At 56.4% G+C, this 12,248-nt stretch overlaps 1 pseudogene; it reads right to left on the reverse strand.

The window, feature by feature from the left end:
* Positions 1 to 11,555: 11,555 nt before the first annotated feature.
* LOC141934301 (feather keratin 1-like) lies at positions 11,556 to 12,026 on the reverse strand (annotated as a pseudogene).
* Positions 12,027 to 12,248: the final 222 nt, after the last annotated feature.

Genomic DNA, 12,248 nt, shown 5'->3' on the forward strand with positions numbered 1-12,248 from the left:
GTCGCCAGGTCGGGGTCCAAAGCATGTGACCAAAGTGCATGGTGGTGTGAGGAGACACAGAGAGAGGAACAAGGTGCTGTCCCGAGCCTCAACACACTGCTCTGGTAGTGAGGAGGGAGGGACCCAACTGCACAGGGCTTGTTGAGGAGCAACATTGTCCCTCTGCAAGCCTGCTGATGGCGTAGGTTGGGGACCCCCAGAGACAGCCACAAGAGGGGATAAATTTACCAGAGAAATCAGCACATGTCTCCCCAGAAGGAGAAGCTGTGCTTGGGCAAAGGCATTTGAAATCACTAGCGCAGCCCATCTGCCCATAGAGGCAGTGATCAGCACGAGCTGGAGTGAGCAGAGAGGCAGACAGGAAGGTAGAAGGATGTGGCGGCTCCTCAGTCACAGGAGCCTTTGGGAACCCAGGAGAGGACCGCATTGGTGCAAAGACAGGCCGACCTTCCTGCACAGGGTTTTGAAAACAACCTCACCAGCCATGTCCTCCGTCTGCACAGACTGCTCCAGCACTTGGGGGCACATCTTCTGCCTGTACTGACATGGTCTTGCTCAGGAAATGCTTGGGCCTCTCATCCTGATACTTCAAAAGAGCCTCTGCGGCCTAGAGGTCACGTCAGAAATGAGGAAATGAAATGGCACTGTTGACGGAAACTAAAACACAACCTGTGCCACTAGGTAGGATATTTTGCTTTGGAGGTGAGTCTGTTGGAAAATTACTGCCCGCGTGCAGTGACTGTGGGCCTGGGGCGGTGCCGGAGCAGTATAAAAGCGGGCCCTTCTCCTCACTCTCTCATCCACTCCTCTCAGCTCCATCTCCTTGGGAACAAGGTGAGTTTGGCGCCCTTTCTTGCCTTCCTGCTCATCTTCCTCCTTGTGCTCCTCTGGGGTTTTTCAACACATACCTGTCTCTCTGTCCGATGCTGTGTCTTGAGGCTGTTTGTGAAGGGAGAGAGAAGGGAGGAGAAGGTGTGGCAAGCAGAGAGGTTGGGGCTTGGTGGAGGTGTCTTGTGAGGTATGGGCTAGGTGGGGAGCTCCCTGGGCATGGTCACACTTGGTTGGGCTCTTTTGAGCTGAGGAGAAGGGTATCCCTCATGGTGGGGTGCCAGGCTGCTCGTCAACCACCCCTCGTGCTTTGTTATGCCTTTCTGCATGCCCCAGGCTCATCTCCACTGTCGAGACATGTCCTGCAACAACCCGTGCCTGCCATGCCTGCCCTGCCAGCCCTGCCGGCCCTGCGGCCCGACCCCGCTGGCCAACAGCTGCAATGAGCCCTGTGTCAGGCAGTGCCAGGACTCCACCGTCGTCATCCAGCCCTCCCCCGTGGTGGTGACCCTGCCCGGCCCCATCCTCAGCTCCTTCCCGCAGAGCACCGCCGTGGGCTCCTCCACCTCCGCTGCCGTTGGCAGCATCCTCAGCTCTGAGGGAGTGCCCATCTCCTCCGGGGGCTTTGGCCTCTCCGGCCTTGGCAGCCGCCTCTGCGGCAGGAGGTGCCTCCCCTGCTAAAGCTGCTGGTGACAGCCCTGGGGAAGGCCCCCAGGGACCCACAGGGTGGGACCAGACTGGGGATGGAGCACTGGGTTCTTGCTTTCAGAGGGGCTGGGCCATCCCAGCACCTCTGGCAAAAGGACGCGGCCAGCCTGGGCTCTCACCAAGCACGCCCCATGCCTGCCTTTCCTTCTCCCACTCTCTCTTTTCCCTCCCGTGTGCTGCTTGTCCTGTGCTCCCCTGGGCTCTGAGCCCCACAGAGCCAGCCTAGGGAGGACCTGCTGGCCCTGATCCCTCTGTGGCGCAGGCAGGTGGACACCTGGCTGCATCTCCGCCACAGCCATGGGGCACAGACTCCTTTCTGGCCCTGGTGCTCCCTGCACTAGAGCCTCCACTCAGAGTTACCTCGTTTCTGCCATTTGATCCATTAAAGTTTCGCTGCATCCCAGCCCATGCCTCTATGTCATCCTTTGCCTTGCAGAAGCTCTCCCAAGATAATCAGGGATAGAGTTGGGGTTGCTCAGGGCTGATTCTGGGAAGGGGATCCCGAGGACGGCTGTGCAGTGACACAGGCTCACTTTGTGCAGTCATGCAGTGGTTCCCACTCGCATGCCTTTGGGAATGCTGAAGGCTCCCCGTGTGCCCCATGCACCCAGAGCTTCCCCAGGGCAACACTCTCCTCACCACTGCTGCTGCAGTGTCCGCAGAAGGAAGGACCACGCAGAGGCAGTTAAAAATCTTTCCTGTGGTGGGTTAAGATTGTCTTGCTGCCAGATTGGTGAGGATACAATTGTTACTGATCACATCCACAGGGATATGAGGACCTCCATCATGCCTTTTATTCCCCAGAAACGCATCTCCTGTGCACGTCCTTTGACCTTGCTTCTTTTTACGGCCAATCCACCTTTCAGACTAGCTCCATGGGTTGCCCCTCACAGCTGAAGTGCTGGCCTGTGGGCACAAGGAGGGAGAGAGATTTTCTTCCAAATTTCACAGGCAGGAAGATGCTCTCTCCACCGCTGCTGTATCCAAATCTGGGCAATACGTTGCTGCCAAGCTGTTAGATCTGGACAACCTTTTTCACATGGTCTGTATACGCAGGGCATTATCTAGAGCCTGGAGACCTCCCTGTCATCGAGGTCACGGTAGATGACTTCCAGCACCATTAATTCTCTCAGGTTCTGCAAACCTTCTTAAGCAGCAGTCGACCTTCCTTGCTAAAGCCTAAGATCTCCCTCGAACAGATATCTTGCCCTCACGCTTGACACGAGATGCTTCCAGAGACTGCGACTTGTTGCCTTTTTTCCAATCCCAGTGTCAAAGGATCGCAGCTGTTGGGCTTCCTTACCTTCTAATTCCTGACTGTTGGCCCCACTCTCCCAGCCGCGGAGTTGCCAGGCAGTTCTCCTCTCACCTGGCTAGTGCCTGTCATCTTTCCACATGTCTCAAAGCTCTCTCAAAGTCAGGAAGCCCGTACTTTCCTTCTCTGGAGTGATTTCTCTCACTTCTTCCTGACATTTCTTTGCTGACGGACCAGCTTACCAACCAGATTCTTCCTCCTCCTCACTCCCTTCCTAGTCGATGACATGGACCCGTTCACCTCCTTGCCCGCTAGGTCTTTTTCACCTCTAGGGCCATTCCTGGAGGTGGTGTTTGGGTCCCTATCTCAGCCATGGTGTTCACACCTGTGGTTTGGGTCTCTGCCTCAACTACCATGTTCTTAGATGTAGTTTGGATCCCTGGCTGAATCGTGACAATCTCTTGGGTCCCTGCCTTAGCCACGGTCCTCTGATAGCGCTCAACTGGGGCTCTAAAGATGCAGGTCAAACCCCAATACAGGGCAAAAAGCAGCTGGTTTTCAAGCAGCTGCCACCCAGGGTCCGGCCAGCTCAGGACACGTTTCACTGTCGCCTCAGCCAAAAGTTGTCTCTTCTTACGCCCGCACGACAGCAGATTCCGCAAACCCTGCGATCAGCCAACAGTGTGAATCGGTAGTTTTAAACACCTCCCGTAAGGGTGAAGAAGGACCTTGGGAACCTGCGCAACAAAACGTCCCACATCAGTCCCAGGTGGGGCTCTCCGCAAGACAGCTCCCTCAGCACAGGAAGGGCCTCAAGGCCAGGGCAAAGCACATGGCTTTTGGTTCTGTTAACATGTTCCAAGCTCAGCCAACTGAAGGGAGAAGCATTGCAGCAAGCAAAGTCCCTGACCTGCCCAGAGGCCTGTCAGTTAGTAACTACCACAACTATAGCACGCTCCATTCAAAACTGCCATTGTCTCGAACCCCACGATAAGCACCAAAAAGACTTGGGTGAGTTGTCCTTGTCTGCTCATCAGGTGTCCACCAAGATGCTCTATCACTCCCCATCCTCAAAGAGAAAGGGGGGACAAAAGAAGATGGAAATCTCATGGGTCAGGATAAGGGCAGTTTAACGAAGACAGTCAAAGCAAAGCGTGCAGATGCAAAGCGAAGCAAGAAGGTTTATTCTCTACTGCCCATCAGCAGGCGATGTGCAGCCACTTCTGGGAAGCAGGGTCACAGTACACTTAGTGGTTGCTTCCGAGGAGAAAGGCCGTAATAAGGAATGCCACCCCACACCCCATCCCCCCACCTCCTCCTTTCTCTTAGCATTTGTTGCTGACCATGATGTCATCTGGTACGGAATATCCCTTTGGTCAGCCTGGGTCGGCTGTCCTGGCTATGTCACCTCCAACCTCCTGCCCACACCCAGCCTACTGGCCTTTTGGAGAGGGAGCTGGAGAGACAGTCTTGCTGCTGCACAAGCACTGCCCAGCAAAACCCAAAACATTTATCTGTTATCAACACCATTCTAGCTACAACTACAAAGAGCAAGCTGGAGGGCTAATATGGTGGAACTTAACTTCACCCCAGGTAGACCCTATACAGTGCTGTTACCATCCACCGCGCATTCATCCCCAACAACCGCTTTCCAGAAACAGCCCTGAGCCACACCTCTCTCCCTGGGCACCTTGGGGGACTATACGGAGGGGAAAGGATGACACAGAGGCGTGCGCTGGGATGCAGCAGAACTTTAATGAGTCAAAAGAGGAAATGAGATCACTCTGAGTGGAGGTCCTGGTGCAGGGAGCACCAGGGGCAGAGAGCAGTCTGCGCCCCATGGCTGTGGCGGAGAGGCAGCCAGGTGTCCACCTGCCTGCCCCACAGAGGGAGCTGGGCCAGCAGGTCCTCCCTAGGCTGGCTCTGTGGTGCTCAGAGCCCAGGGGAGCACAGGACAAGCAGCACATGGGAGGGAAAGGAGAGAGTGGGAGAAAGGAAAGGCAGGCATGGGGCGTGCTTGGTGAGAGCCCAGGCTAGCCTCGTCCTTTTGCCAGAGGTGCTGGGGTGGCCCAGCCCCTCTGAAAGCAAGAACCCAGTGCTCCATCCCCAGTCTGGTCCCACCCAATGGGTCCCTGGGGGCCTTCCCCAGGGCTGTCACCAGCAGCTTCAGCAGGGGAGGCACCTCCTGCCGCAGAGGCGGCTGCCAAGGCCGGAGAGGCCAAAGCCCCCGGAGGAGATGGGCACTCCCTCAGAGCTGAGGATGCTGCCAACGGCAGCGGAGGTGGAGGAGCCCACGGCGGTGCTCTGCGGGAAGGAGCTGAGGATGGGGCCGGGCAGGGTCACCACCACGGGGGAGGGCTGGATGACGACGGTGGAGTCCTGGCACTGCCTGACACAGGACTCATTGCAGCTGTTGGCCAGCGGGGTCGGGCCGCATGGCTGGCAGGGCTGGCAGGGCAGGCACGGGTTGTAGCAGGACATGACTCAACTGTGAAGATGAACCTGGGCTCTAGAATTGGAAAACAAAGCATGGGGGGGTGCTTGATGAGCCACCTGGCACCCCACCATGAGGGAGAAGAGAGACGAGGAGAAGAGGTGGAGGCCTTTTAGGGAGGCCCACGGGTTTCTCCTTCCCATCAGCCCAAAAGAACCCTGCCAAGAGTGACCAAGTCCAGGGAGGTCCCCACCATGTCCATAGCTCACGCCAGACAAGCCCCAGCCTCTCTCCATGAAAAAAACTTCTGCCCCCTTCCCACTCCCATGATAAGCAGATTCATACACCAGGGAAGACACGGCGAGGAGGACGAGGAGGACGAGGAGGAAGATGAGGAGGAAGGCAAGAAAGGAGTCCCAACTCACCTTGTTCCCAAGGAGATGGAGCTGAGAGAAGTAGATGAGAGAGTGAGGAGAAGGGCCCGCTTTTATACTGCTCCGGCACCACCCCAGGCGCACAGTCACTGCACGCAGGCAGTAATTTTCCAACAGACTCACCTCCAAAGTAAAATATCCTACCTAGTGGCACAGGCTGTGCTTTGTTTCCGTCAACAGTGCCATTTCATTTCCTCATTTCTGACATGCTTGGTCTGCCATGTAGGCTCTTTTCATGTGCCGGGAGGGGAGGCAGGATTTGCCGTCAAGACATGAGGCTCCTGACACTCCTCGGAACATCTGGACCAGGGAAGGCTTACATGCAGTAGAGGAGAATCAGGTGTGGGAGCAATCAAAGAGATTGGACAGGCATGAGTGCATGTATCCTGATGCCACGCACCCAAGGGAGTTGGTTGGTGTCACTACAAGGCCGCTCTCAACTCCCTTTGAAAGTCACAGCAGTCAGGGAACGCATCTGAGGACTGGAAGGAAGCCAGTGGGCCTCCTGTCTTCAAGAAGGGCACAAAGGAGGAGCCGGGGAACAACAGGCCAGTCAGCCTCACCTCCACCCCTGCAAAGGTGATGGAGCAAATCATCCTGGAAGCGCTTCCCAAGACAAAAGGACAAGAAAATGATTGTGAGTGGTCAGCATGGATTTACAGAGGGCAAGGCAGGCCTGACCAACCTCCTGGCCTTCTTTGATGACCTGCTTGGCTCCGGTGTATGAGGGAAGGGCAGCGAATGTGGTTCATCTCATCTAAACAAGGCTTTTGACGCTGTCTCCTGTGACAATCCTTACGGAGCGAGTGACAAAAAAGAGGCTGGGGAAGAGGGCAGTGCAGGGGATTGAAATCTGGCATGCCTGCTGGCCTCCAAGGATTATGACAAGTGTCACGATGTCCAGCTGGCGGTCACTCTCTCCTGGTGCCAGGCCTTTGGGTCGCCAGGTCGGGGTCCAAAGCATGTGACCAAAGTGCATGGTGGTGTGAGGAGACACAGAGAGAGGAACAAGGTGCTGTCCCGAGCCTCAACACACTGCTCTGGTAGTGAGGAGGGAGGGACCCAACTGCACAGGGCTTGTTGAGGAGCAACATTGTCCCTCTGCAAGCCTGCTGATGGCGTAGGTTGGGGACCCCCAGAGACAGCCACAAGAGGGGATAAATTTACCAGAGAAATCAGCACATGTCTCCCCAGAAGGAGAAGCTGTGCTTGGGCAAAGGCATTTGAAATCACTAGCGCAGCCCATCTGCCCATAGAGGCAGTGATCAGCACGAGCTGGAGTGAGCAGAGAGGCAGACAGGAAGGTAGAAGGATGTGGCGGCTCCTCAGTCACAGGAGCCTTTGGGAACCCAGGAGAGGACCGCATTGGTGCAAAGACAGGCCGACCTTCCTGCACAGGGTTTTGAAAACAACCTCACCAGCCATGTCCTCCGTCTGCACAGACTGCTCCAGCACTTGGGGGCACATCTTCTGCCTGTACTGACATGGTCTTGCTCAGGAAATGCTTGGGCCTCTCATCCTGATACTTCAAAAGAGCCTCTGCGGCCTAGAGGTCACGTCAGAAATGAGGAAATGAAATGGCACTGTTGACGGAAACTAAAACACAACCTGTGCCACTAGGTAGGATATTTTGCTTTGGAGGTGAGTCTGTTGGAAAATTACTGCCCGCGTGCAGTGACTGTGGGCCTGGGGCGGTGCCGGAGCAGTATAAAAGCGGGCCCTTCTCCTCACTCTCTCATCCACTCCTCTCAGCTCCATCTCCTTGGGAACAAGGTGAGTTTGGCGCCCTTTCTTGCCTTCCTGCTCATCTTCCTCCTTGTGCTCCTCTGGGGTTTTTCAACACATACCTGTCTCTCTGTCCGATGCTGTGTCTTGAGGCTGTTTGTGAAGGGAGAGAGAAGGGAGGAGAAGGTGTGGCAAGCAGAGAGGTTGGGGCTTGGTGGAGGTGTCTTGTGAGGTATGGGCTAGGTGGGGAGCTCCCTGGGCATGGTCACACTTGGTTGGGCTCTTTTGAGCTGAGGAGAAGGGTATCCCTCATGGTGGGGTGCCAGGCTGCTCGTCAACCACCCCTCGTGCTTTGTTATGCCTTTCTGCATGCCCCAGGCTCATCTCCACTGTCGAGACATGTCCTGCAACAACCCGTGCCTGCCATGCCTGCCCTGCCAGCCCTGCCGGCCCTGCGGCCCGACCCCGCTGGCCAACAGCTGCAATGAGCCCTGTGTCAGGCAGTGCCAGGACTCCACCGTCGTCATCCAGCCCTCCCCCGTGGTGGTGACCCTGCCCGGCCCCATCCTCAGCTCCTTCCCGCAGAGCACCGCCGTGGGCTCCTCCACCTCCGCTGCCGTTGGCAGCATCCTCAGCTCTGAGGGAGTGCCCATCTCCTCCGGGGGCTTTGGCCTCTCCGGCCTTGGCAGCCGCCTCTGCGGCAGGAGGTGCCTCCCCTGCTGAAGCTGCTGGTGACAGCCCTGGGGAAGGCCCCCAGGGACCCACAGGGTGGGACCAGACTGGGGATGGAGCACTGGGTTCTTGCTTTCAGAGGGGCTGGGCCATCCCAGCACCTCTGGCAAAAGGACGCGGCCAGCCTGGGCTCTCACCAAGCACGCCCCATGCCTGCCTTTCCTTCTCCCACTCTCTCTTTTCCCTCCCGTGTGCTGCTTGTCCTGTGCTCCCCTGGGCTCTGAGCCCCACAGAGCCAGCCTAGGGAGGACCTGCTGGCCCTGATCCCTCTGTGGCGCAGGCAGGTGGACACCTGGCTGCATCTCCGCCACAGCCATGGGGCACAGACTCCTTTCTGGCCCTGGTGCTCCCTGCACTAGAGCCTCCACTCAGAGTTACCTCGTTTCTGCCATTTGATCCATTAAAGTTTCGCTGCATCCCAGCCCATGCCTCTATGTCATCCTTTGCCTTGCAGAAGCTCTCCCAAGATAATCAGGGATAGAGTTGGGGTTGCTCAGGGCTGATTCTGGGAAGGGGATCCCGAGGACGGCTGTGCAGTGACACAGGCTCACTTTGTGCAGTCATGCAGTGGTTCCCACTCGCATGCCTTTGGGAATGCTGAAGGCTCCCCGTGTGCCCCATGCACCCAGAGCTTCCCCAGGGCAACACTCTCCTCACCACTGCTGCTGCAGTGTCCGCAGAAGGAAGGACCACGCAGAGGCAGTTAAAAATCTTTCCTGTGGTGGGTTAAGATTGTCTTGCTGCCAGATTGGTGAGGATACAATTGTTACTGATCACATCCACAGGGATATGAGGACCTCCATCATGCCTTTTATTCCCCAGAAACGCATCTCCTGTGCACGTCCTTTGACCTTGCTTCTTTTTACGGCCAATCCACCTTTCAGACTAGCTCCATGGGTTGCCCCTCACAGCTGAAGTGCTGGCCTGTGGGCACAAGGAGGGAGAGAGATTTTCTTCCAAATTTCACAGGCAGGAAGATGCTCTCTCCACCGCTGCTGTATCCAAATCTGGGCAATACGTTGCTGCCAAGCTGTTAGATCTGGACAACCTTTTTCACATGGTCTGTATACGCAGGGCATTATCTAGAGCCTGGAGACCTCCCTGTCATCGAGGTCACGGTAGATGACTTCCAGCACCATTAATTCTCTCAGGTTCTGCAAACCTTCTTAAGCAGCAGTCGACCTTCCTTGCTAAAGCCTAAGATCTCCCTCGGACTGATATCTTGCCCTCACGCTTGACACGAGATGCTTCCAGAGACTGCGACTTGTTGCCTTTTTTCCAATCCCAGTGTCAAAGGATCGCAGCTGTTGGGCTTCCTTACCTTCTAATTCCTGATTGTTGGCCCCACTCTCCCAGCCGCGGAGTTGCCAGGCAGTTCTCCTCTCACCTGGCTAGTGCCTGTCATCTTTCCACATGTCTCAAAGCTCTCTCAAAGTCAGGAAGCCCGTACTTTCCTTCTCTGGAGTGATTTCTCTCACTTCTTCCTGACATTTCTTTGCTGACGGACCAGCTTACCAACCAGATTCTTCCTCCTCCTCACTCCCTTCCTAGTCGATGACATGGACCCGTTCACCTCCTTGCCCGCTAGGTCTTTTTCACCTCTAGGGCCATTCCTGGAGGTGGTGTTTGGGTCCCTATCTCAGCCATGGTGTTCACACCTGTGGTTTGGGTCTCTGCCTCAACTACCATGTTCTTAGATGTAGTTTGGATCCCTGGCTGAATCGTGACAATCTCTTGGGTCCCTGCCTTAGCCACGGTCCTCTGATAGCGCTCAACTGGGGCTCTAAAGATGCAGGTCAAACCCCAATACAGGGCAAAAAGCAGCTGGTTTTCAAGCAGCTGCCACCCAGGGTCCGGCCAGCTCAGGACACGTTTCACTGTCGCCTCAGCCAAAAGTTGTCTCTTCTTACGCCCGCACGACAGCAGATTCCGCAAACCCTGCGATCAGCCAACAGTGTGAATCGGTAGTTTTAAACACCTCCCGTAAGGGTGAAGAAGGACCTTGGGAACCTGCGCAACAAAACGTCCCACATCAGTCCCAGGTGGGGCTCTCCGCAAGACAGCTCCCTCAGCACAGGAAGGGCCTCAAGGCCAGGGCAAAGCACATGGCTTTTGGTTCTGTTAACATGTTCCAAGCTCAGCCAACTGAAGGGAGAAGCATTGCAGCAAGCAAAGTCCCTGACCTGCCCAGAGGCCTGTCAGTTAGTAACTACCACAACTATAGCACGCTCCATTCAAAACTGCCATTGTCTCGAACCCCACGATAAGCACCAAAAAGACTTGGGTGAGTTGTCCTTGTCTGCTCATCAGGTGTCCACCAAGATGCTCTATCACTCCCCATCCTCAAAGAGAAAGGGGGGACAAAAGAAGATGGAAATCTCATGGGTCAGGATAAGGGCAGTTTAACGAAGACAGTCAAAGCAAAGCGTGCAGATGCAAAGCGAAGCAAGAAGGTTTATTCTCTACTGCCCATCAGCAGGCGATGTGCAGCCACTTCTGGGAAGCAGGGTCACAGTACACTTAGTGGTTGCTTCCGAGGAGAAAGGCCGTAATAAGGAATGCCACCCCACACCCCATCCCCCCACCTCCTCCTTTCTCTTAGCATTTGTTGCTGACCATGATGTCATCTGGTACGGAATATCCCTTTGGTCAGCCTGGGTCGGCTGTCCTGGCTATGTCACCTCCAACCTCCTGCCCACACCCAGCCTACTGGCCTTTTGGAGAGGGAGCTGGAGAGACAGTCTTGCTGCTGCACAAGCACTGCCCAGCAAAACCCAAAACATTTATCTGTTATCAACACCATTCTAGCTACAACTACAAAGAGCAAGCTGGAGGGCTAATATGGTGGAACTTAACTTCACCCCAGGTAGACCCTATACAGTGCTGTTACCATCCACCGCGCATTCATCCCCAACAACCGCTTTCCAGAAACAGCCCTGAGCCACACCTCTCTCCCTGGGCACCTTGGGGGACTATACGGAGGGGAAAGGATGACACAGAGGCGTGCGCTGGGATGCAGCAGAACTTTAATGAGTCAAAAGAGGAAATGAGATCACTCTGAGTGGAGGTCCTGGTGCAGGGAGCACCAGGGGCAGAGAGCAGTCTGCGCCCCATGGCTGTGGCGGAGAGGCAGCCAGGTGTCCACCTGCCTGCCCCACAGAGGGAGCTGGGCCAGCAGGTCCTCCCTAGGCTGGCTCTGTGGTGCTCAGAGCCCAGGGGAGCACAGGACAAGCAGCACATGGGAGGGAAAGGAGAGAGTGGGAGAAAGGAAAGGCAGGCATGGGGCGTGCTTGGTGAGAGCCCAGGCTAGCCTCGTCCTTTTGCCAGAGGTGCTGGGGTGGCCCAGCCCCTCTGAAAGCAAGAACCCAGTGCTCCATCCCCAGTCTGGTCCCACCCAATGGGTCCCTGGGGGCCTTCCCCAGGGCTGTCACCAGCAGCTTCAGCAGGGGAGGCACCTCCTGCCGCAGAGGCGGCTGCCAAGGCCGGAGAGGCCAAAGCCCCCGGAGGAGATGGGCACTCCCTCAGAGCTGAGGATGCTGCCAACGGCAGCGGAGGTGGAGGAGCCCACGGCGGTGCTCTGCGGGAAGGAGCTGAGGATGGGGCCGGGCAGGGTCACCACCACGGGGGAGGGCTGGATGACGACGGTGGAGTCCTGGCACTGCCTGACACAGGGCTCATTGCAGCTGTTGGCCAGCGGGGTCGGGCCGCAGGGCTGGCAGGGCTGGCAGGGCAGGCACGGGTTGTAGCAGGACATGACTCAACTGTGAAGATGAACCTGGGCTCTAGAATTGGAAAACAAAGCATGGGGGGGTGCTTGATGAGCCACCTGGCACCCCACCATGAGGGAGAAGAGAGACGAGGAGAAGAGGTGGAGGCCTTTTAGGGAGGCCCACGGGTTTCTCCTTCCCATCAGCCCAAAAGAACCCTGCCAAGAGTGACCAAGTCCAGGGAGGTCCCCACCATGTCCATAGCTCACGCCAGACAAGCCCCAGCCTCTCTCCATGAAAAAAACTTCTGCCCCCTTCCCACTCCCATGATAAGCAGATTCATACACCAGGGAAGACACGGCGAGGAGGACGAGGAGGACGAGGAGGAAGATGAGGAGGAAGGCAAGAAAGGAGTCCCAACTCAC

Source organism: Strix aluco, chromosome 24, assembly GCF_031877795.1.
Source record: "Strix aluco isolate bStrAlu1 chromosome 24, bStrAlu1.hap1, whole genome shotgun sequence".
In the NCBI taxonomy this organism is placed as follows: Eukaryota; Metazoa; Chordata; class Aves; order Strigiformes; family Strigidae; genus Strix; species Strix aluco.